Source organism: Pleurodeles waltl, chromosome 1_1, assembly GCF_031143425.1.
Source record: "Pleurodeles waltl isolate 20211129_DDA chromosome 1_1, aPleWal1.hap1.20221129, whole genome shotgun sequence".
In the NCBI taxonomy this organism is placed as follows: domain Eukaryota; kingdom Metazoa; phylum Chordata; class Amphibia; order Caudata; family Salamandridae; genus Pleurodeles; species Pleurodeles waltl.
In genome coordinates this window covers 867465260-867491785 of record NC_090436.1, presented here as the reverse complement: position 1 = coordinate 867491785, position 26526 = coordinate 867465260, and the positions used below count along the sequence as shown (strand labels likewise).

Here is a 26526-nt window from a genome sequence, read left to right as displayed (position 1 = left end):
AGTCTCTGCTGCACAGGACGACTGCCCTGTCTTAACCACTGCAATGGCCCTTAAGCTTCAACGCAGTCTCAACCTGGCAAGCAGGGGTCGTACGCAACATCGGGCCGTTCGGATGGCCTTATTGGTGTGGTGGTGTAATTTTCTTTGCAGCCCCCACTCAGCTTACAGGGGCCACCAGAGCACACAAGGGTAGCCAACCCCATCACTGGGTTGACTCCAACAGACCAGAATCTCACACTCTGCTTCCTGAACAACCTCACTCTCGCAGGGCGATGATCTTCTCTTCAAAGGGTCCACTGATCTTGGGTCACGCAGAAGTTGGTGCTCCAGGCTGCATGTTCTTGATTTTCCTGGGTGATGGCCCCTCACCCAGCATGACACACTGGCAGATATACAGCCCCCAGTCTTAGTTACAAAAGGCAGACGTGCTGAGCTTATTCATGCGGTCATACAGCCCTTCAATGATGTGAATGCACTGTTGTTCGTCCCAGTTATGTTGTTACTTATCCCCACCATACACCTGGACCAGTTATTTAGATGCTGCTTGCCAGGGAGCTTCAGGATGACACAGAGGAGACGAAGGAACTGAGCTCCTTGCATGCAGAACATGGCACTGGCTGCCCTAACTACCTACACACTCTATAGCCCAACATGCACTTACTAGATTACTCACTCTGAATGTACACGGCACGCACACAGCATGGAAACAATACACGGTATACTCATACCTTAAACAACAGCACGTACACAGTCTTCTTCCAGGAGGCCCATGCTACTGCCACAGAACTGCAATGACTGCGAAAGCGCTGGAGGAGGATGATTCATGCCATGGCCTACTCCGCCTATGCTCGGGCTACAATGGACTGGATCCGCCTGGGGGTGCCCTTCCACGTTCAAGACACAATTACAGAAAAAGAGGGGAGGTTGTGCTTGTGGAGGGCCACTTGGATGGCTCACAGGTCCTACTGGGGAGCATCTACACCCCAAATACGAATAAGGGGACCCTTTCGGGATACACTGTCCAAGACACTGGCGCAAAACACATATGTCCCATGGATCCTGGGAGGAGACTATTATTGTGTGCTAGACCTCCATCTGGACTGTTCCCATCCAACACTCCCCTGGTCATCTGCACAATCAAGCAGAGTGCTTCACCGGGTGGGTTTGACATTAGGCGCTAGCTGCCTCTTGGAGGGCAAAGCACTCTAATGACTGGATGTATTTGTTCCACTCTGTACCCCACACTCTATGTGTGTGCATTGGTCACATTCGCTGCTCCCAAGCCCTCCTGAGCTTGGTGCACTACACCAACTACCTGGGACTACTATTCATCGACCATGACACCCGCGTAGTTGCCATGCAATGTAATGCCCCGCTCCCCCCCATCACCCATATGGCACCTCTCTATTGAGTGCCCCAAAGGAACCAGCCTTCCAGGATTCACAGGAATTTGCCAATATTTCACTGAAAATCATGCCACTGCATTGACTAGGGCAGTGGAGTAAGACGCATTCAAAGTGGTAACACAAGGGAAATGTCTATAAGAGGTAGTGCGCTGGACTCTAGACCGGGAGATCGAATCAATGGAGCGCGGGCTCATGGCACTAGAATAGGAGGTGGATACCCGTGAAGTTGGGAGGCCCTCGCTGACCAAGCCTATAAAAAACAGCACACAGCCCAAGTGGAATGCCTGAGGTGCTTTATTTCAGTGCCTATGCCACCAAAGTCCACCTCAAAGGCAATAAGTCCAGCCTCTTGCTGGCCAATCGCCAACAATACTCTCCACATCCCCATTTTGGAAATCACCCCTCCTGACCGAGGGTGCTCTATACACACACACACACACACAGACAGACATGTTGGGAGTGTTCCACAACTACTACCCTGCAATATATCGGACACTTCCTCCCCACGCCAACTGGCCAGTGGATGCTTTTATATCTAGTCTACCCCCCCCCTCGCATCGCAGCAACGATGTAAGATAGCCTGGATGCCCCCATCTCGACTATTGAGGTGAAACAGGCCATACAACATCTGGCCAAGTACAAAATCCTGGGTGTCAATGGCTTACCTGTCTAATACTATGACACCTTCGCCCTGAGCCTCGCAACACACTTAACTAAGATATACAATGAGGCCCGAACACCGGGGAGCTGCCGCCACCCCTCCATGAATCCCTCTTGATCTCAATGCCAAAACCTGACGGAGACCCCACCCTACTGTTCTCCGACCAGTTGATCACCATCCTTGGGAATATGACAAAATACTTTGTAAAATCCTAGCTAACAGGTACACACAGTTCATCCCCACTCTCATACAACCCAACCAGAACAGCTTTGTGCCTGGCTGTGGCACCTCCCAAAACATTAGGTGTCTTTTCAATGTGCAGGACGACCATGCAAGTCTGCCTGATTCTAGACCTCAAAAAAGCATTCAACACCGTGATGTGGGACAACCTTTTTAGAGTACTGACTCTCATGGGGGTGGACAGCCGTCTCTGCAATACACAAAACACTATTCTATACAAAACATAATTCCAGAGTGGGGACTGGGAGACTTGTATCTCCTGCTTTTTTGGTGGGCAGGGGGACTAGACAAGAGTGGCCCCTGCCTCCCCTCCTCTTCGCGATGGCGATGAGGCTGCTCGCTGTCCATCACCACCAGGAGGGGCAAGACTGGGGAATTCCTCTGACTGATGGTCTACATGTGATGTCCCTTTATGCAGACAACTTATTACTTTACCTCCAAGATGCATGCGCCACTCTCACTGTCCCTGCCACCACAGTGGAAGAGTTCACCAGCGTGGCAAGCCTCCACGACAAGTGGGCTAAATCTAGTGTCTACCAACTATGACCAGGAGTCCGCTTACCCCAAAACTGTCACTGGGAGGCGCCACACTTAGCTAGCGAGGCACCATGGTCTGGTACCTCAGGATGCATCTATCACTCAGCTACTGATTTGTTTGAAGGGAACCTGGGGAGGACTCTCTCATCTGTGCACCCCCAGGTGCAATTCTGGAAGCATCTCCCTTGGCAGTAACATGGTGAATAGCCCTGTCAAAGATGGTCACCTGCATCCAACTCCTATATTATTTTGCACACCTCCCCCCTTGTAGCTCCTTGCTCCTTTTTCCAGGACGTGGACAGTCTCCTTAGGGAACTAATATGGGGTAACAAACGTCACAGATTTGCACTATCAAAACAGCAGGCGTCAGCTGGCATGGACGGGCTAAGTGCACCCTCCTACAAGACCTAGTTTCTGGCAGCTCAACTGCAGTGGCGGTCCTGCTGGTTGGCTGGGTGCAACCTCGGTGAGAAGGATTAGGACACACACACCCTCACAATAACCACGGTTATGTTCCCTTGGCACACACTCTCATCATCGAGTCCCTCCAAACAAAGAAAGCACCAGTGTACGGCCTGGGTACACCACCACACACTCCAAGTTACAGCATAGACCCCAGCGCTCCCGCTACAAGGTCTCACGCTGTCCCCTGAAATATGTACTGAGATTAACCTCCAAAGCTGGCCCTTGCATTCCACAGACTAGATAGAAGACCTCTTTGCAGATGGGTGACTGCTCACTTTTGACCATGGTAGCATAACTTCGTATGGCCCCAGGCCAATTCCTACTATATGGTCAACTCTGCAACACCTGTCGCTTTCTGGTCCACAGCAGATGACAAGCCCCTGACCCACACTATCCTAGAAGAGCTGCTTCAAATGGGTACTTGGCAGCATCTCAAACAAAGCAATCAGGAAACTCAACCAATCCCCACTCACAACATTGTGCGTAAGTGAGAGGATGATTAAAGGAGGATGCTGCATGACACGTGGGAACAAGCCCTGGAATTCCCTCAGTCAGTCTCCCAAAATGCTAATTTAAAAAAAGGTTTGTTTTTATCCTCCACCGAGCCTACCTCGTGCCAGATCACCTCAACCCTTATTTCCCTGCACCCAGTGCCAATCGCCATCTACTGACCTGCACCACATGATCTGGTCCTGCTCTGCCCTCTCCTTGTTTTAGTCTTTTGTACAAGCGACCCCCTCTGCGAAGTCACAAGCTCCCCGACATCTCCCCATGGGAAGCTGGTGCCTTGGTTATTTTCAAACATAGGAAGAGGCACAATTTATGCAAACGCTTTACCAGCTTGGCCTTCCTGCTGGCAAAAAGGGCTCTGAATATGTACTGGAGGACAGCATCCGTGCCACCGGTGGCCGAATGGTACAGGGCAGTCTAAGTGAGGGAAGGCTGAGGATAAGGCCCTTTGTCAAGAAGAGGCCCGAAGACTGCACAAAATACCCACTTCAGAAGCCTGGCACACAGTACTTAACCAATTTTGCTAGCTGACACTATCTGGGGAGGGGGACCCGCATTGCTTCATACCAGGAACCCGTGGACTCGTCACCCTCCACGGGAGGGCCACTACTGCAGGCACCCTGACCCCCCCACCTCTGCTCCCCCAAGGGTCCCAGCAACCCACAACATACTTGCCAGGTGCATGCCTTCTACCCTTACCTTCAGGCTCGAACATACTGTGCTTCTCGCCGGGCAGATGTACACCTACAATACTACACCTCGTTACCTGACCTCACAAACACTAGCTCTTCTCCAAACATACTTGACCCCTTACATACCTTCCCCCAGTTCTCCACTATGTCACTCTCAAAGGATACTTTCCTAGTTTCACCCATAACGTACGACCATAGGGTGTGCAAGCACCCGCTACACCATTACCTCCTAAGAAGCGCAGACCTACATTCTGGGATTATAGTTGAGTCTTTGACAACTGATTTATTTTTGTTAGTTGCTTTGTACCATTACTGTATTCTAACGCTCTTATTGAACATGCCATGTAGTACCAGTACACGTCCTCCCCAATGTGCTCCTTGGAGACCGTTTCAATATAATGAGTTAAAAAAAAATTAGGTGGGACACATTTGAAAATATATGGATACTGTGGTAAAAGTACAGGTGCCATGTGCTATTTTACAGATCACAAATAATTTTTCTTTCATGTTCAAATGACAACGCAAGTATGCATAAGAAAAAACTGCCAAATCATTAAACCTGTAGACTGTGCTTTTCCACCTACACCCTTCCATGACAGCATATTCAAAAATTATTACTTGTAGGATTTATTAAAGCTGAAGTGCAACAGAAGGAAAAGTTTCTTAATTGTAATCCTAGTTCTCCTTCAGGAGACTATCCCTTGAAATCATAAGCATTGAAACTTTCTGGCTATGTGATATATATATATATATATACCCCTTTCGGCTCCATTACGCATGGGCATCGACTCCATCTTAGATTGTTTTCCCCGCAGAGGGTGAGGTAGGAGTTGTGAGTATACTAGAGGTGTCCATGCAATGGAGTAGTTATGTATGTACTTAATGTGTGTCAAAAGAATATTTATTTACATATTTACAATTTTCATTCAACTAAGAACGGCTACAGGCTACCGGGAAGGTGGGAGGGCGCATGTGAATCTGCAGCGTCTCATGCCACGAACAGATGTACACTGGGTAATTGACATTTTCCGTTCGGTGGCATGAGTAGCTGCAGATACACATGCTGTGCATAGACTAACAAGCAGTAATCTCCCCAAAAAGCAGTTGTTTAGCCTGTAGGAGTTGAAGTTGTCTGAAATAATGTTCTTAATACAGCCTGTCCTACTGTGGCTTGTTGCGTTGCTAACACATCTACACAGTAATGCTTAGTAAATGTATGAGGCGTAGACCAGGTGGCTGCCTTACAAATTTCCATTTCCAAAGAAAAGCCATTGTGACGCCTTTTTTCCTTGTGGAATGTGCTCTTGGTGTAATAGGTAAATCTCTTTTTGCTTTAATATAGCAAGTTTGAATACATTTAACTATCCATCTGGCGATGCCTTGTTTGGATATAGGATTACCTGCATGAGGTTTTTTGGAAGGCTACAAACAATTGTTTTGTTTTACGAAATTGTTTTGTTCTGTCAATGTAATACATTAGTGCTCTTTTTATGTCTAATGTATGTAATGCTCTTTCGGCTACTGAGTCGGTTTGCGGAAAGAAGACTGGGAGTTCCACAGTTTGGTTTAGGTGGAATGGTGATATGACTTGGTAAGAATTTCAGATTTGTACTGAGAACCACTTTATGTTTATGTATTTGTATAAAGGGTTCTTGAATAGTAAATGCTTGTATCTCACTTACTCTTCTAAGTGATGTGATAGCTATTAGAAAGGCTACTTTCCAAGTCAGATATTGCATTTCACAAGAATGCATGGGTTCGAATGGTGGGCCCATGAGTCGTGTTAATACAATATTAAGGTTCCACGAAGGTATTGGTGGTGTCCTTGGGGGTATGATTCTTTTTAGTCCCTCCATAAATGCTTTAATGACTGGGATTCTACAAAGCGATGTTGTATGAGTAATATTGCAGTGAGATGTATTTAATGGAAGAGAATGCTAGATTAGACTTTTGTAAGTGTAATAAGTAGCTTACAATGTCCTTTGTGGAGGCATGTAGTGGTTAGTGTGGCAGTAGCAAACAAATCTTTTCCATCTGTTTGCGTAACAATGCCTTGTTGTTGGTTTTCTTGCTTGTTTAATGACCTCCATACACTCTTGCATAAGATTTAAATGTCAGAATTCTAAGACTTCAGGAGCCAGATCGCTAGATTGAGCGATGCTGGATTCGGGTGTCTGATCTGTTGTTTGTGTTGAGTTAACAGATCTGGTATGTTTGGTAGTTTGATTTTGGGTACTACCGATAAGTCCAACAGTGTTGTGTACCACGGTTGGCGAGCCCAGGTTGGTGCAATGAGTATTAGTTTGAGTTTGTTTTGACTTAGTTTGTTGACCAGATAAGGAATGAGTGGGAGAGGGGGAAAAGCATAAGCAAATATCCCTGACCAACTCATCCATAGTGCATTGCCCTTGGATTGAGGGTGTGGGTACCGGGATGTGAAGTTTTTTGCATTTTGTGTTTTCTTTTGTTGCGAATAGGTCTATGTTTGGTGTTCCCCAGCGATAGAAGTGATCCTGTAGGATTTGGGGATGAATTTCCCATTTGTGAGTTTGCTCGTGGTCTCGACTGAGATTGTCGGCTAACTGATTCTGAATGCCTGGTATGTATTGTGCTATCAGGCGAATGTGATTGTGAATTGCCCAATGCCAAATTCTTTGTGCTAAGAGACACAGTTGTGACGAGTGTGTCCCCCCTTGTTTGTTGAGATAATACATTGCTGTCATGTTGTCGGTTTTGACAAGGATGTGATGTGGGCTACCATTGGTTGAAATGCTTTTAATGCTAGAAACACCGCTAGCAGTTCAAATGATTTATGTGAAGTTGTTTTTGCTGATTGTCCCATTGGCCCTGTATGCTGTGCTTGTTGAGGTGTGCTCTCCACCCTATCATGGAAGCATCTGTTGTGATAACAGCTTGAGGCACTGGGTCTTGGAATGGCCGCACTTTGTTTACATTTATAGGGTTCCACCATTGAAGCGAGAAGTGTGTTTGGCGGTCTATCAACACTAGATCTTGAAGTTGACCCTGTGCTTGTGTCCATTGTTTTGCTAGGCACTGTTGCAAGGGCCTCATGTGTAACCTTGCATTTGGGACAATGGCTATGCATGAAGACATCATGCCTAGAAGTTTCATTACAAACCTTAGTGGGTAGTGTTGGTTTGACTGTATGCTTGATGTTACATTTTGGGACGCTTGGACCCTTTGTGGACTTGGAGTGGCAATTGCTCTTTGTGTGTTGCTCCCAAGTATTATTGTATTTGGGATGGATGCAGATTTGATTTCTGGTAATTTATAGAGAATCCTAGTTTGTGTAGAGTTTCTATGACGTATTGCGTGTAAAGAAAACATTGTTGTTGAGTGTTGGTTTTTATTAGCCACTCGTCCAAATATGGGAATACGTGCATGTGCTGTCTCCTTATGTGTTCGGCTACTACTGCTAGGCATTTTGTGAATACTCTTGGGGCCGTTGTTATCCCGAACGGTAGCACTTTGAATTGATAGTGTACGCCTTTTATTACAAACCTTAAGTATTTTCTGTGAGAAGGATGGATGGGTATGTGGAAATACGCATCCTTTAGATCCAATGTTGACTTTTTTAGTAAGGGAACCACGACTTGAAGTGTTACCATGTGGAAGTGGTCTGATTTGATGAAGAGATTCAGTGTTCTGAGATCTAAGATAGGTCTTAACGTTTTGTCCTTTTTTGCAATTAGGAAATATAGTGAGTAGATGCCTGTTCCTTTCTGATGACTGGGTACTAGCTCTATTGCTTGTTTTTGTAATAGTGCTTGGACTTCTATTTGTAATAGGTCTAAGTGTTGTTTGAACAGATTGTGTGTTCTTGGTGGCATATCTGGTGGGGAATTTGTGAATTCTATGCAATAACCATGTTGGATAATTGATAGGACCTGTAAGGAAATGCCTCCTTGGCATGGTTACCCCCTGACTTTTTGCCTTTGCTGATGCCAAGTTATGATTTGAAAGTGTGCTGAGGCCTGCTAACCAGGCCCCAGCACCAGTGTTCTTTTCCTAACCTGTACCTTTGTCTCCACAATTGGCACACTCTGGCATCCAGGTAAGTCCCTTGTAACTAGTACCCCTGGTACCAAGGGCCCTGATGCCAGGCAAGGTCTCTAAGGGCTGCAGCATGTCTTATGCCACCCTGGGGACCCCTCACTCAGCACAGACACACTGCTTGCCAGCTTGTGTGTGCTGGTGGGGAGAAAATGACTAAGTCGACATGGCACTCCCCTCAGGGTGCCATGCCAACCTCACACTGCCTATGGCATAGATAAGTCACCCCTCTAGCAGGTCTTACAGCCCTAAGGCAGGGTGCACTATACCATAGGCGAGGGCATAGATGCATGAGCACTATGCCTCTACAGTGTCTAAACAAAACCTTAGACATTGTAAGTGCAGGGTAGCCATAAGAGTATATGGTCTGGGAGTCTGTCATACACGAACTCCACAGCACCATAATGGCTACACTGAAAACTGGGAAGTTTGGTATCAAACTTCTCAGCACAATAAATGCACACTGATGCCAGTGTACATTTTATTGTGAAATACACCCCAGAGGGCATCTTAGAGATGCCCCCTGAAAACATACCAGACTTCCAGTGTGGGCTGACTAGTTATACCGGCCTGCCACACACCAGACATGTTGCTGGCCACATGGGGAGAGTGCCTTTTTCACCCTGTGGCTAGTAACAAAGCCTGTACTGGGTGGAGGTGCTGCTCACCTCCCCCTGCAAGAACTGTAGCACCTGGCGGTGAGCCTCAAAGGCTCACCCCCTTTGTTACAGCACCCCAGGGCACTCTAGCTAGTGGAGATGCCCGCCCCCTCCGGCCACGGCCACACTTTTGGCGGCAAGGCCGGAGGAGGTAATGAGAAAAACAAGGAGGAGTCACTGGCCAGTCAGGACAGCCCCTAAGGAGTTCTGAGCTGAGGTGACTGACTTAGAAATAGGATTAGGGATGTGCCCCCCTCCCCTCAGGGAGGAGGCACAGAGGGTGTAGCCACCCTCAGGGCTAGTAACCATTGGCTACTAAACCCCCAGTCCTAAACACACCCCTAAATTGAGTATTTAGGGGCTCCCAGAACCTAGCAAGATAGATTCCAGCAACCTGAAGACGAAGAAGGACTGCTGACCTGAAGCCCTGCAGAGAAGACGGAGACACCAACTGCTTTGGCCCGAGCCCTACCGGCCTGTCTCCCCACTTCAAGAAAAACTGCAACAGCAACGCGTTCCACAGGGTCCAGCGACCTCTGAAGCCTCAGAGGACTACCCTGCATCTAAAAGGACCAAGAACTCCCGAGGACATCGGCTCTGCTCCAAAGAAACAACTTTTAAAGACAACACGTTTCCCGCCGGAAGCGGGAGACTTTGCACTCTGCACCCGACGCCACCGGCTCGACCTGCGGAGAAACAACACTACAGGGAGGACTCCCCGGCGACTGCGACCCTGTGAGTAGCCAGGGTTGACCCCCGCTAAGCCCCCCCCACAGTGACGCCTGCAGAGGGAATCCAGAGGCTCTCCCTGACCGCGACTGCCTGCTTCTAAGAACCTGACGCCTGGTAAAGACACTGCACCCGCAGCCCCCAGGACCTGAAGGATCTGACCTCCAGGTCAGAAGCGACCCCCAGGTGGCCCTCTCCTTGCCCAGGTGGTGGCTACCCCAAGGAGCACCCCCTTCGCCTGCCTGCTTCGCTGAAGAGACCCCTGGGTCTCCCATTGAAACCTATTGCAAACTCGACGCCTGTTTGCACTCTGCACCCGGCCGCCCCCGTGCCGCTGAGGGTGTACTTTTGTGCTGACTTGTGTCCCCCCCGGAGCCCTACAAAACCCTCCTGGTGTGCCCTCCGAAGACGCGGGTACCTACCTGCTGGCAGACTGGAACCAGGGCACCCCCTTCTCCATTGAAGCCTATGCGTTTTGGGCACCACTTTGACCTCTGCACCTGACCGGCCCTGAGCTGCTAGTGTGGTAACTTTGGGGTTGCCTTGAACCCCCAACGGTGGGCTACCTTGGACCCAACTTTGAACCCTGTAGGTGGATTACTTACCTGCAAAACTAACAAACACTTGCCTCCCCCAGGAACTGTTGAAAATTGCACTGTCTAGTTTTAAAATAGCTTATTGACATTGGTGTGAAAACTGTACATGCTATTTTGCTGATTCAAAGTTCCTAAGTTATCTAAGTGAAATACCTTTCATTTGAAGTATTACTTGTAAATTTTGAACCTGTGGTTCTTAAAATAAACTAAGAAAATATATTTTTCTATACAAAAACCTATTGGCCTGGAATTGTCTTTGAGTGTGTGTTCCTCATTTATTGCCTGTGTATGTACAACAAATGCTTAACACTACCCTCTGATAAGCCTACTGCTCGACCACACTACCACAAAATAGAGCATTAGATTATCTCTTTTTGCCACTATCTTACCTCTAAGGCGAACCCTTGGACTCTGTGCATGCTATTTCTTACTTTGAAATAGTACATACAGAGCCAACTTCCTACAGGACCTATGCGTCTGTGGTAATAAGTGTCCAGTTTTGATAATATGCGGTTAGCCTCCCCGCCCTGGTGAGAAGTGTTGGGGTTTTGTGACATTGAAGTCACTGTTTGGTCTGGCTTGGTTTGGTTGCCTGGAACTTTCCCCTTCCTCTTGGGAATTGTCCTCTAATTAGGAACCACCAAACCCTCCCCTTTGATACTGTGCCCGACAGGTGGGTCTGGTTTGAGAGGTGGAAGGCTCTGATGTTTGCTGTCGAAAACCTCCTCTGAATTGTGGTTTCCTAAAGGTGCCTCTGACTTGTGGGGAGTAGAGGGCGCCCATGGCTTTGGCCGTGTCTTTTTAAAAAAACTTTTCAATTGCTGTGTCCACTTCCGGCCCAAACAATTGTTCTTGGTTAAATGGCATGTTCAACACCGCTTGTTGGATCTCTGGCTTGAATCCAGAGCTTCTTAACCATGCATGCCTGCGAATGGTTACCGCCGTGTAGACCGTTCGTGCTGCCGTGTCTGCCGAGTCTAGTGCGGACCTTATCTGGTTGTTGGATATGGCCTGTCCTTCCACAACCTGTTGGGCACGTTTCTGGTGTTCTTTGGGCAAGTGCTGTATGATGTGTTGCATCTCGTCCCAGTGTGCCCTGTCGTAGCGAGCAAGTAGGGCTTGCGAATTAGCAATCCGCCATTGATTGGCTGCTTGTGCTGCCACTCGTTTGCCTGCTGCGTCAAACTTTCTGCTCTCTTTGTCAGGCGGTGGAGCGTCTGACGATTGAGAGTTTGCTCTCTTTCTTGCTGCTCCTACAACCACTGAGTCCGGTGTAAGTCGTTGTGTTATGAACACAGGATCCGTTGGGGGAGGCTTGTACTTCTCAACCCTAGGCGTGATAGCCCTTCTTTTAACTGGCTCCTGGAATACTTGTTTTGCGTGTTTGAGCATACCCAGGAGCATTGGCAGACTCTGATAGGAAGCGTGGGTGGATACTAAGGTGTCAAACAGGAAATCATCCTCTATTGGCTCTGAATGCATTGCTACGTTGTGGAACGTAGCTGCCCTGGATAGTACCTGCGTATATGCAGTACTGTCCTTTGGAGGTGACTGCTTTGTTGGATAACAATCCAGACTGTTATCAGATACTGGTGCATCATATAAGTCACATGCATCAGCATCATCCTGTGTCATCCCTGTATGTGTGGGTGACTGCATTGGAGGTGTTCCCACTGGAGACAGTTGTGGTGAGTGCGGTGGGGACGGTTGTGGTGATGGATTTGTCTCTAACCACCTTTGCCTTAGGCTGCATTTCTGTCTCCTGAAATGCACATTTCCTTTTAGACTTGATTGGAGGTAGAGTTTGTATTTTTCCAGTCTCTTTCTGGATATGCAACCTCCTTTGTGTATGGTCCGGTTCAACCATACTTAATTCCTGCTCAAATCTATGTCTTTCCTTCATTTGGCTGGAAAGTCCTTGCTCTTCTGTGTAAGAGCTTCTTTTCGGCTCCGAAGCCGCTTTGTTCGGTACCGAGGTTTCAGATATAGTCTTTTGCGGTTCTGATGATATTTTTCTCACTTTGGGTGAGTCGAACTCTTGGTGTCTAGGGCGTTCGGTGCCGGAATCTCGACCGGAGTCGGAAGTCTTCGGCAAATCCCTGGCCTTTTTCGGTGCCTATGTTTGGTCACTTTCTTTTCGATGGGTTAAGCCATGGCCTGTTGGCGGTGGCGTCCCCTTGGCCTTAAAGATCTTTGTGTGAGTTTTGGATGGGGTAGGTTTACTCACTGTTCGCTGCACCGTCGAGGTTCGGTCACTTTCGGATTTGTCCGAGTCCGATCCCTGGATGGAAATGCTTTCCTCTTCTCCGACGTCAAGTTGCTCTCGAGGTGTCGACGCCATTTGCAGTCTTCTTGCTCGTCGATCTCATAGGATCTTTTTTTGATCGAAACGCTCGACAAGCCTTGCAAGTATCATCCCTGTGTTCCGGTGATAAACACAGATTACAGACCATGTGCTGGTCTGTATAGGGATACTTCGAATGACACTTCGGGCGGAAGGGGGTCCGGTCCATTAGTCTTCGACGACAGGTGTGGTCGGGCCGACCATGCCCCGGTGAAGAACGGAAGCCCCGAAGGGCCGCCGGAGCGCTTTTGATGTCGGTGCCGATACATTAACACTAACCCGGTACCGAAAGATAACAATACCGTCGAATTTTCGATAATTCAGCTAACTTTCCCGATTCGAAATACGGAGCGAAGAGTAACACGTCCGAACCCGATGGCGGAAAGAAAACAATCTAAGATGGAGTCGACGCCCATGCGCAATGGAGCTGAAAGGGAGGAGTCACTCGGTCTCGTGACTCGAAAAGACTTCTTCGAAGAAAAACAACTTGTAACACTCAGAGCCCAACACTAGGTGGCAGGATAATGCACAGCATATGTATCTGCAGCTACACATGCCACCGAACATATATAAATATATATAAATATATACATATACATATATATATATACATATATATACATATACATATATATATATATATACATATACATACATACACATATATATACATATACATACATACATACACACACACACACTTTGCTTCAGAAAAGCCAATTTTATTCAAGTTATTATATAAAAAGTAAGTGACAACAAAAAGTCTTTACAAACCTTCTTACAAAAAAGGAAAGAGACAGAAGGCCAATGATACTAGACAGGCTGCGGCCAAAAGAGGATGAAATTGGTATCTGCTCCTTTAAGGGAGCACAAACAACTAATATCCCATTTTGCCCAGTCTTTGACAGCTGCTCCAATTCTTTTAACTGGAGCCTTCGGATTCTGTCCTCTATGTACACCCAGGGAAGGTTCCCAATGACTTCAATAGGCAGTCCCTTGTACAAGAACTAGAATCACAGGAAAACAATGAAGCCCTCTACTTCAGGGGATTTCCAATGTTAATCAACAGCACTGATTACTGGAGTAAGCCCGTCCCAAACATAAGATGGTCAGAAAAAGCAAAAGGAGCTATTTAGATATAATCAAAGAGATTTCTAAAAGAAGCTTGCACAATTGGCATCTACTCTGGAGTCTACATTTAGGCAAAGTGTCTTGTGAATATATGGGCTGAATGCTATGCGAGTGCCTTACAATTATGAGCTGTGGGGATGTTTCTCAACAAAGTGCTGGATGCAGCTTTAACCCTAGTATAACAAGCCTTTGGTTTGCTCAGCAAGAATTTATTTGATTTCTGGTAACAGATTAATATACAAGAGACAATTCCTCCAGAAATGGACTGAATTGAGGTAAACCTGTACAAACAGTACCACAGCTTGCAAATATAGAGAGTCAGACCTTCAGATGTCTCTTGTCTTATCAAGATAAAACTTGAGAACCTTCTTTACATTAAAAATGTGTGGAGAACTTTCAGCTGGAGTGGAATGATTCTGGAAAAATGTGGAAAGAGAAATAATCTTATTAATGTGAACAATCAGACTACTCTGGGAGGAAAACCTGGATGTGTTTGTATAACCACTTTTTCCTTACAGAAGACTGTAGGATTCGAAAGAACATGAAGATTAAACATCACTAATCCCGACTGCAAATGCAATAGCTATTAAGAAAGAAAGCTCCCACATTCCACAAAGTATTCTGTAAGGAAACTCCTTGAAAAAGTTGAAAGGGAGACCCATTCATTATGAAAGAACCACACTCAACTGTCGACAGAGTGACCCACATATTGTTCAACCGATCACTGTTTACACAGGTAATACATATAGCCTGCTTGCCACCATAATCCTTTGTCAAATGTGCTGAAATGTCCCATTCACCCTATTAAAAGTGCACTACAATCAATGTACAAAACAAAAAGTATATATGCCCGTGATCAATGTCTCTCAGACTGAAACGCGTTGGGCGGGTGATGGTTGAGCTGTAAACGAAGTTAACGGAGCCTGAATAAATGAATCCTGTGAAATAAGAGTTCCCGGAGTGCAGTCGTTTGTGAAGAATTTCCTGAATGTTGTTGATATATATATATATATATATATATATATTGTAGGAAGTTGGCTCTGTATATTCTATTTCAAAGTAAGAAATAGTGTGCGGAGTCCAAGGGTTCCCCTTAGAGGTAAGATGGTGGCAAAAAGAGATAATTCTAATGCTCTATTTTGTGGTAGTGTGGTCGAGCAGTAGGCTTATCAGAGGGTAGTGTTAAGCATTTGTTGTACACACACAGGCAATAAATGAGGAACACACACTCAAAGACAATTCCAGGCCAATAGGTTTTTATATAGAAAAATATATTTTCTTAGTTTATTTTAAGAACCACAGATTCAAGATTCACAAACAATACTTTAAATGAAAGGTATTTCACTCAGGTATTCTAGGAACTTTGAATAATCACAATAGCATGTACAGTTATGACAAAAATGGCAATAAGCTATTTTAAAAGTGGACACAGTGCAAAAATCAACAGTTCCTGGGGGAGGTAAGTAAATGTTAAGTTCACAGGTAAGTAAAACACTTACAGGGTTCAAAATTGGGTCCAAGGTAGCCCACCGTTGGGGGTTCAAGGCAACCCCAAAGTTAACAATACCAGCAGCTCAGGGCCGGTCAGGTGCAGAGGTCAAAGTGGTGCCCAAAACACATAGGCTTCAATGGAAATAGGGGTGCCCCGGTTCCAGTCTGCCAGCAGGTAAGTACCCACGTCTTCAGAGGGCAGACCAGGGGGGTTTTGTAGGGCACCGGGGGGGGAGACACAAGCAGGGTAGTACCCGTGTCTTCAGAGGGCACCGGGGGGGGGGGGGGGGGGGGGTGGGAACACAAGCAGGCACAGAAAGTAAGAAAGTAAACCCTCAGCGGCACAGGGGCGGCCAGATGCAGAGTGCAAACAGGCGTCGGGTTTCTAATAGCAATCAATAGGGAGACCCGGGGGTCTCTTCAACTATGCAGGCAGGCACAGGGGGGGCTCCTCGGGGTAGCCACCACCTAGGCTAGGCAGAGGGTCGCCTGGAGGTCGCTCCTGCACTGGGGTTCGGTTCCTTCAGGTCCTGGGGGCTGCGAGTGCAGTGTGGTTTCCAGGCGTCTGGTTCCTTGAAGCAGGCAGTCGCGGTCAGGGGGTGCCTCTGGATTTCCTCTGCAGGCGTCGCTGTGGGGGTTCAGGGGGTCAACTCTGGCTACTCACGGGCTCGCAGTAGCCGGGGAGTCCTCCCTGTAGTGTTAGTTTTCCGCAGGTCGAGCCGGGGGTGTGGGGTGCAGAGTGGAAAGTCTCACGCTTCCGGCAGGAAACGTGAAGTCCTTGAAGTTGTTTCTTTGTTGCAAAGAGTTGCAGTTTCTTGAACAGGGCCGCTGTTCTCTGGAGTTTCTTGCTCCTTTAGATGCAAGGTAGTCCTCTGAGGCTTCAGAGGTCGCTGGACCCTGTTGGATGCGTCACTGTTGCAGTTTTCTTCGAAGTAGGGAGCCAGGCCGGTGGGGCTGGGGCCAAATCAGTTGCCGTCTCAGTCTTCACTGCAGGGCTTCAGGTTAGCAGTCCTTCTTCTTCTTTAGGTTGCAGGAATCTATCTTCCTCGGTTCTGGGAGCCCCTAAATACTGAACTTAGGGGTGTGTTTAGGTCTGAGAGGGCAGTAGCCAATGGCTACTGTCCTTGAGGGTGGCTACACCCTCTTTGTGCCTCCTCCCTGTGGAAGGTGGGGGGACACATCCCTAATTCTAGTGGGGGAATCCTTCTTCTACAAGATGGAGGATTTCTAACAGTAAAAGTAAGTCACCTCAGCTCAGGACACCTTAGGGTCTGTCCTGACTGGGGGGTGGTGACTCCTTGTTTTTCTCATTATCTCCTCCAGCCTTGCTGCCAAAAGTGGGGGCAGTGGCCGGAGGGGCGGGCATCTCCACTAGCTGGGATGCCCTGTGGCGCTGTAACAAAGGGGGTGAGCCTTTGAGGCTCACCGCCAGGTGTTACAGTTCCTGCAGGGGGAGGTGAAAAGCACCTCCACCCAGTACAGGCTTTGTTCCTGGCCACAGAGTGACAAAGACACTCCCCCCATGTGGCCAGCAACATGTCTGGTGTGTGGCAGGCTTGCAAAAACTAGTCAGCCCACAATGGAAGTCCGGTATGTTTTCAGGGGGCATCTCTGAAATGCCCTCTGGGTGTATGTTTACAATAAAGTGCACACTGGCATCAGTGTGCATTTATTGTGCTGAGAATGAAAATGTCACTTACCCAGTGTACATCTGTTCGTGGCATTAGTCGCTGCAGATTCACATGTTTGGCACAGTCCGCTGCCTGGTGTTGGGCTCGGAGTATTACAAGTTGTTTTTCTTCGAAGAAGTCTTTTTGGTCACGGGACCGAAGGACTCCTCCCTCCTCGGCTCCATTGCGCATGGGCGTCGACTCCATCTTAGATTGTTTTCCCCGCAGAGGGTGAGGATGGAGTTGTTTGGTATAAATAGTGCCCATGCAATGGAGTGAATATGTATGTACGTTAAGAGTTTCTAATAATTATTTACAAATGTTCAGATGTTTAAGATTTATGATCTACTTCTAAACGGCTACAGGCTTCCCGGGGAGGTGGGAGGGTACATGTGAATCTGCAGCGACTAATGCCACGAACAGATGTACACTGGGTAAGTGACATTTTCAGTTCGATGGCATATGTTGCTGCAGATACACATGTTTGGCATAGACTATAAAGCAGTTACCTCCCCTAAAAGCGGTGGTTTAGCCTGTAGGAGTTGAAGTAGTTTGGAATAATGTTCTTAGTACAGCTTGGCCCACTGTAGCTTGTTGTGCATTTAGTACGTCTACACAGTAGTGTTTAGTAAACGTATGAGGCGTAGACCAGGTTGCAGCCTTACATATTTCGCTCATAGGAATGTTTCCTAGAAAGGCCATTGTAGCACCTTTCTTTCTGGTTGAGTGTGCCTTTGGTGTAATAGGCAATTCTCTTTTGGCTTTAAGATAGCATGTTTGAATGCATCTGACTATCCATCTAGCAATGCCTTGTTTAGAGATTGGATTTCCTATGTGTGGTTTTTGAAAAGCTATGAACAGTTGTTTTGTTTTCCTGATTAGCTTTGTTCTGTCAATGTAATACATTAGTGCTCTTTTGATGTCTAATGTATGTAGTGCCCTTTCAGCCACAGAATTTGGTTGTGGGAAGAACACTGGCAATTCTACTGTTTGATTTAAATGGAATGGTGAGATTACTTTTGGCAGAAATTTTGGATTTGTTCTTAGAACTATTTTATTGTTGTGTATTTGAATAAATGGTTCTTGTATGGTAAATGCCTGTATTTCACTTACTCTTCTGAGGGATGTGATTGCAATGAGAAATGCGACCTTCCAGGTTAGATATTGCATTTCACAGGAATGCATGGGTTCGAAAGGTGGACCCATGAGTCTTGTTAAGACGATGTTAAGGTTCCATGAAGGAACTGGTGGTGTTCTTGGTGGTATAATTCTTTTTAGCCCTTCCATGAATGCTTTAATAACTGGTATTCTAAATAGAGACGATGAATGAGTAGTTTGTAGGTAAGCAGATATTGCTGCGAGGTGTATTTTTATAGATGAAAAAGCGAGATTTGCTTTTTGCAAATGTAGTAAGTATCCTACTATGTCTTTAGTAGAGGCATGTAATGGTTGTATTTGATTGGCATGGCAGTAGTAAACAAATCTTTTCCACTTAGATGCATAGCAGTGTCTAGTGGAAGGTTTTCTAGCTTGTTTTATGACCTCCATGCATTCTTGTGTGAGGTCTAAGTGTCCGAATTCTAGGATTTCAGGAGCCAAATTGCCAGATTCAATGATGCTGGGTTTGGATGCCTGATCTGTTGTTTGTGTTGTGTTAACAGATCTGGCCTGTTGGGTAGTTTGACATGCGGTACTAGTGAAAGGTCTAGTAGAGTTGTATACCAAGGTTGTCTTGCCCATGTGGGTGCTATCAGTATGAGTTTGAGTTGGTTTTGACTCAACTTGTTTACTAGATATGGAAGGAGAGGGAGAGGGGGAAAAGCGTACGCAAATATCCCTGACCAACTCATCCATAGAGCATTGCCTTGTGATTCGCGGTGTGGGTACCTGGATGCGAAGTTCTGGCATTTTGAGTTTTCTTTTGTTGCGAACAAATCTATCTGGGGTGTTCCCCAAATTTGAAAGTACTTGTTCAGAACTTGGGGGTGAATTTCCCATTCGTGGACTTGTTGGTGGTCTCGCGAAAGGTTGTCTGCTAGTTGGTTTTGTATTCCTGGAATAAATTGTGCTATTAGGCGAATGTTGTTGTGAATCGCCCACTGCCAAATTTTTTGTGTTAGGAGGCACAATTGTGTTGAGTGTGTTCCTCCTTGTTTGTTTAAATAATACATTGTTGTCATGTTGTCTGTTTTGACAAGAATGTATTTGTGTGTTATTATGGGTTGGAAGGCTTTTAACGCTAGAAATACTGCTAACAGTTCTAGGTAATTGATATGAAATTTTGTTTCGTGTATATCCCATTGTCCTTGAATGCTGTGGTGATTGAGGTGTGCTCCCCACCCTGTCATGGAAGCATCTGTTGTTATAACGTATTGAGGCACTGGGTCCTGAAATGTCCGCCCTTTGTTTAAATTTTTGCTGTTCCACCATAGAAGCGAGAGGTATGTTTGGCGGTCTACCAACACCAGATTTTGAAGTTGACCCTGTGCCTGTGACCATTGTGATGCTAGACACTGTTGTAAGGGTCGCATGTGTAGTCTTGCGTTTGGGACAATGGCTATGCATGATGACATCATGCCTAGAAGTTTTAGCACAAATTTTGCTTGTATCTTTTGGTTTGGAAACATAGCACTTATTACCTTGTGGAATGCCTGCACTCTTTGTGGACTTGGAGTGGCAATTCCTTTTGATGTGTTGATGGTTGCTCCTAGATATTGTTGTGTTCGACACGGTTCTAGGTGTGATTTTGTATAGTTGATGGAAAACCCCAGTTTGTGAAGGGTTTGTATGACAAATGTGGTGTCGTTTGCGCATTTTTTTACTGTGTTGGTCTTGATTAGCCAATCGTCTAGGTAAGGGAACACATGTATCTGTTGTCTCCTGATGTGTGCTGCTACTACTGCTAGACATTTTGTGAACACTCTTGGTGCAGTTGTTATTCCGAATGGCAACACCTTGAATTGGTAATGTATTCCTTTGAATACGAACCGTAGGTACTTTCTGTGAGAAGGGTGTATTGGTATATGAAAGTACGCATCCTTTAGGTCTAATGTGGTCATGTAATCTTGCTGTTTGAGCAGTGGAATGATGTCTTGTAGTGTGACCATGTGAAAATGGTCCGATATGATGTAGGTATTTAGTGTCCTGAGATCTAATATTGGTCTTAATGTTTTGTCTTTTTTTGGAATTAGAAAGTACAGGGAGTAAACTCCTGTGTTTTTTTGTTGTACTGGTACTAACTCTATTGCATCCTTTTGCAGTAGTGCTTGAACTTCTAGTCCTAAAAGTTCTAAATGTTGTGGTGACATTTTGCGTGTTTTGGGGGGGATGTTTGGTGGGAAGTTGTGGAATTCTATGCAATAGCCATGTTGGATTATTGCTAATACCCAATTGTCTGTTGTAATCTGTTGCCAAGATTGGTAGAATTGGCTTAGTCTTCCCCCCACTGGTGTTGAGTGAAGGGGTTGCGTGACTTGAAAGTCACTGTTTAGGTGGAGGTGTTTTTGGAGTCTGGAATCTTCCCCTACTCCTTGGGAATTGACCCCCCCGATATCCCCTGAAACCTACCCTTTGGAAGGAACCCTGATATGGGGTGGTTCTTGTTTGTTGGCTGGTGGTGTCTGTGGGTTGGCCACGAAACCCCCCTCTAAATGGAGTTTTTCTGAAAGAGCCTCTGCTCTGCGGGGAGTAGAGTGCGCCCATGGCCTTGGCCGTGTCTGTGTCCTTTTTAAGTTTTTCAATGGCTGTATCCACTTCAGAGCCAAAAAGTTGTTTCTCGTTGAAGGGCATATTAAGGACAGCCTGCTGGATTTCAGGTTTGAAGCCTGAAGTGCGTAGCCAAGCGTGTCTCCTTATGGTGACAGCAGTGTTGACTGTTCTTGCTGCAGTATCGGCTGCATCTAGTGAAGAGCGGATTTGATTGTTTGAGATCGTTTGTCCCTCTTCCACTATTTGCTGCGCCCTTTTTTGGTATTCCTGGGGAAGATGGTCTACGAGAAGTTGCATCTCGTCCCAGTGTGCGCGGTCATATCTGGCCAGCAGCGCTTGTGAATTTGCGATGCGCCACTGGTTGGCTGCCTGTGATGCTACTCTTTTCCCTGCCGCATCAAATTTTCGGCTTTCTTTGTCCGGAGGTGGGGCGTCGCCAGATGTATGTGAATTTGCTCTCTTGCGAGCTGCCCCTACTACCACGGAGTCAGGTGGTAACTGCGAAGTAATAAACACTGGGTCTGTGGGTGGTGGTTTGTATTTCTTATCCACCCTTGGGGTGAAGGCTCTTGATTTTACGGGCTCTTCAAAAATTTGTTTTGCGTGCCGTAACATCCCTGGTAGCATTGGGAGACATTGATATTGGCTGTGTGTAGCCGAGAGGGTGTTAAATAAAAAATCATCCTCTATAGGATCGGAATGCAGTTGGACATTGTGGAATTCTGCTGCCCTAGCCACCAGTTGCGAGTATGAGGTACTGTCCTCTGGCGGTGACGGCTTTGTGGGGTATGACTCGGGATCATTGTCCGGCACTGGGGTGTCATACAGGTCCCAAGCGTCTTGATCCTGATCGTCATGACTTATGGTAGTTTGCGCTGGTGAGTGCATTTGTGGCGGTGTTTGTGCCGGCGATGCCTGTGGTGGAGAGGGCGGAGGCGTGACTTTTTTAACCACTTTGTCTTGTGGTTGTGCGTCATCCTTTGGAAGTCCGATCCTTCTTTTCCTCATGATTGGGGGAAGGGTTGATATCTTCCCTGTGTCGTGCTGGATGTACAGTCTCTTTTGTGTGTAGTCCGATTCTACACTTTGGAGCTCTTGTCCAAATCTGTGCATTTGGCCACTTATTCCTTGTTTCTCTGAGTAGGATGAAGGTGTGGTATTTTTCGGCGCCGAGAGAGAATCTTTTTTCGGTTTCGGCACCGACAGAATTTTTGTTCCTTTCGGCATGGATTCTCGGTGCCGATGTTTTTCGGTGCCGGTATCTTGTTTTTGTCTCTCGGAGCCGCTGTCTCGGCTCCGAGGTTGCTCCATGGCGGTCCCTCGACCGGAGTCGGGTGTCTTCGCTATGGGCGTGCCCTTTTTCGGCGCCTTCGACGGGTCGCCTGTTTTATGGGTCGAGCCATGGCCTGTTGGCAGTGGCGTCCCCTGGGCTTTCGGTTTGTCGATGGATTTACTTTGACGTCTTACTCACAGTTTGTTGCTGTTGTTCGACGTCGGAGTCTCCGGATTCTGATTCCGGAACCGAGAATGTTTCCTCTTCCTCGTCGAAACGTTGTTTTGTCGACGTGGACGCCATTTGTTGACGCCTGGCTCTTCGGTCCCGGAGTGTTTTTCTGGACCGGAAGGCTCGACAGGCTTCACAGGTATCCTCCTTGTGCTCGGGGGACAAGCACAAGTTACAGACCAAGTGCTGATCTGTATAAGGATACTTACTGTGACATTTTGGGCAGAAACGAAACGGGTCAGTTCCATCGGCTTCGATGTCGCACGCGGTCGGGCCGACCAGGCCCCGATGGGGGATCGAAACTACCCCAAAGTCTTCCGATGATCGGTGTCGATGTACTTAACTATCCCGATACCGAACGGAACAATACCGACGCTTTCTTCCGAGATTCTGACTAACTTTCCGAACCGAAACACGGAGCGAAAAGGAATACGTCCGAACCCGACAGCGGAAAAAAACAATCTAAGATGGAGTCGACGCCCATGCGCAATGGAGCCGAGGAGGGAGGAGTCCTTCGGTCCCGTGACCAAAAAGACTTCTTCGAAGAAAAACAACTTGTAATACTCCGAGCCCAACACCAGGCAGCGGACTGTGCCAAACATGTGTATCTGCAGCAACATATGCCATCGAACGTTTGATACCAAACTTCCCAGTTTTCAGTGTAGCCATTATGGTGCTGTGGAGTTCGGGTTTGAAAGACTCCCAGACCATATACTCTTATGGCTACCCTGCACTTACAATGTCTAAGGTTGTGTTCCAAATTTTTTGTTTGAGTTAGGAGGGAGAGGTGGGACGAATGTGTCCCTCCCTGTTTATTTAGGTAACACATGGTGGTCATGTTGTCTGTTTTGATCAGGACATTCTTGTGAATGAGAAGAGGCTGAAAAGCTTTGAGTGCTAGGAAGACAGCTAACCACTCAAAGTGATGAATGTGTAGCTGTTTGTGTTGGGCATCCCATTGTCCTTGGATGTTGTGATTGTTGTGGTGAGCTCCCCAGCCAATCATTGATGCATCTGTTGTAATTATGGTCTGAGGCATAGGGTCTTGAAATGGCCGTCCTTTGTTTAGATTTGTGGAATTCCACCACTGAAGGGACATATGTGTTTCGCGGTCTATCAACACTAGATCTTGAAGTTGACCCTGTGCTTGTGACCATTGTTGTGCAAGGCACTGTTGCAAGGGCCGCATGTTTAGTCTTGCATGTGGAACAATTGCAATACATGATGCCATCATTCCTAACATTTTCATGACAAATTTGACAGTGTACTGTTGACCTGTCTGTATCTGTGCTATTATATTTTGGAATGCTTGCATTTTCTGCGTATTTGGACTTGCAAGCGCTTTTTGAGTATTTAGTATTGCCCCTAAATACTGTTGTATTTGCGCAGGCTGTAGTTGCGACTTTTGGTAATTTATTGAGAACCCTAGCGTGTGCAGGGTTTGTTTTACGTAAGCGCATGGTTTTGACACTGCGTATGACCGTTTGATTTTGTCAGCCAATCGTCTAGATATGGAAAGACACGTATATGTTGTCTTCTTAGGTAGGCTGCTACTACCGCTAGGCACTTTGTGAATACCCTAGGAGCTGCTGTCATTCCAAAGGGTAACACCTTGAACTGAAAGTGCTTTCCTTGAATGACAAGCCTGAGATATTTTGTGTGCGCCGGATGGATAGGTATATGAAAATACGCATCTTTGAGGTCTAATGTTGTCATGAAATCGAGTTTTTGAAGTAGTGGGATAACATCCTGGAGAGTTACCATGTGAAAGTGTTCTGACAGGATGTAAAGATTGAGGGTCCTGAGATCTAATATTGGCCTTATATTGGATTTTGTGGCACGGGTTCTATTGCTTGTTTGAGTAATAGAGATTTGACTTCTTCCTGTAACAGAGTGATATGCTCTGTGGATAGTTTGTGTGGTTTTGGTGGAATGTTTGGCGGAGTCTGTATCAATTCTAGGCAATAGCCATTGCGGATAATTGATAATACCCAGTTGTCTGTGGTAATGTTTAGCCAATTGGTGTGGAACTTTTGCAGTCTTCCTCCCACAGGGGAGGTGTGGATTGGAAGGGAATGAACAAGTCACTGTTTACTTTGGTGTGAGGCTTGTTTAGGTGTTTCATATTTCCCTCTGCCTCTGTGGCACTGGCCTCTATATGTGCTCATAAAACCACCTCTTTGGTATTGAGGTTGATAGGCCGTCTTTGGCTGTGATGTGGATGCCTACGCAGTTTGAGCCCTAAATCCACCTCTAAACTGGGGTTTGTGAAAGGATCCCCTGTATTGTGTGGTGTATAGTGCACCCATGGCTTTTGCGGTGTATGAATCCTTGCGCATTTTTTCTATTGCAGTATCGACCTCTGGGCCGAAAAGCAGTTTTTTGTTGAATGCAATATTCAACACTGCCTGTTGGATTTCGGGTTTGAATCCTGAGGACCTGAGCAAGGCATGCCTCCTGATTGTTACAGCAGTGTTAATGCTTCTGGCCGCTGTATCTGCTGAGTCTCGGGCAGACCTAATCTGATTGTTGGTGATGGCTTGCCCTTCCTCCACTACCTGGTGTGCTCATTTTTGCTGTTCCTTGGGGAGATGCTGAATTATATCTTTCTTCTCGTCCCAATGGGCCCTGTCATATCTAGCCAACAATGCCTGTGAGTTGGCTATTCTCCATTGGTTGGCTGCATGAGATGCCACCCTCTTCCCTGCAGCATCAAACTTCCTACTCTCTGTCTGGTGGGGGTGCATCACCTGACGACTGTGAGTTTGCCCTCTTCCTGACAGCGCTTACCACTACTGAGTCTGGAGTGAGTTGCTGAGTAATATAGATAGGATCAGAATGAGGTGGCTTGTATTTCTTTTCTACTCTACGAGTAATTATTCTTGCTTTTACAGGCTCACTAAATATTTGATCAGCATGCTTTAGCATGCCGGGGAACATAGGGAGCGACTGGTATGTTGCATGCGTGGAGGAGTGTGTATTAAACAAAAAATCGTCCTCCAATGGTTCAGTGTGCATGGTGACACTATGGTATGCTGCCGTGCTAGCTATCACTTTATTGTAGCCTGTACTATCCTCTGGTGATGAAGGCTTGGAGGGATAGCAATCAGGGTCACTGTCGGGAATGGGGTCTGAGTCAAAGATCCCATGGGTCCACATTCTCTTGCTGCGAGCAAAATGAACGTAATGGTGACTGCATTGGTGTAGGACTGGTAGGAGGAGAGATATGCAAGTGTGGAGAGTGAGGAGGGGACTGAGAGGGAGAAAAATGAGGAGGTGGAGGTCTCTCCTTTGTTTTTGGCACTTCAGCTGGAGGCTGTGTAGTATCCAATATAAAGAATCTGTGGACAGGACAGCCACCAAATTTTGGTGGAGTGCCTTACGTGACAATCATTAAGCTCCTTAGTATTTCTGGAAGTGCTATAAAGAGAAGGAGAATATGTCCAATGATGTTTATCCCACTTATGAAATGCAGATATGCCCACACTGTCTACTGCAGTTATACTCAAAGTACGGCTGGGGGAAGCATGCTGGCCCCTGGTCAACAGGAGCGTTTGAATGCCGTTTGCTAGACACTAACAATAAAAAGATTTTAAATAAAAAGTCAAGCACGCACTTAAAGGGTTTTTGGTGTTAAAAAAAAAAAAAAGGGAGTAACTAGGGAGTCCTGAACTGCTTCACTTTAGAAACGCCTTCATTTTTAAACACATCTCTTCAAAATTCTAAAAAAGTGTATTGTGGAAGCTTTTCACCTTTCAAATATGAATTTAGAAATATTAATTTGTCCACCTACCTTCACAACAGTGCCAACAGTGAATAAATAGAGGCAAATCATTTGTTATGTGCACTCTTTGGGTGGCCTGGGTTCCTATTGTACATGAACAACATTATAGTTTGTTAAATGAAACACAACAGAAAGTTTTGTACAGCCAATGTCCTGAAGTCATGTATTTTGAGGCAGGCCCTCTTATGTGTGATAATAATGAAGAAAAAGGAGGAAAAGTGAAATAAAACAATTGACTAGGATCACACAATTTGGTAAAGTGGTGAAGCTGGGATTAATCTAGGATTTTCTGGTTGGGGTTCATAGCGTTCAGTTCAGCCTTTAG

General features: G+C 46.4%; 1 protein-coding gene across 5 annotated transcripts in view; it reads right to left on the bottom strand.

Annotated features, from left to right (window-relative positions):
• Positions 1-26526, bottom strand: part of GKAP1 (G kinase anchoring protein 1) — an 814129-nt gene that overhangs the window by 693037 nt on the left and 94566 nt on the right. The gene's annotated exons all lie outside the window — the stretch shown is intronic.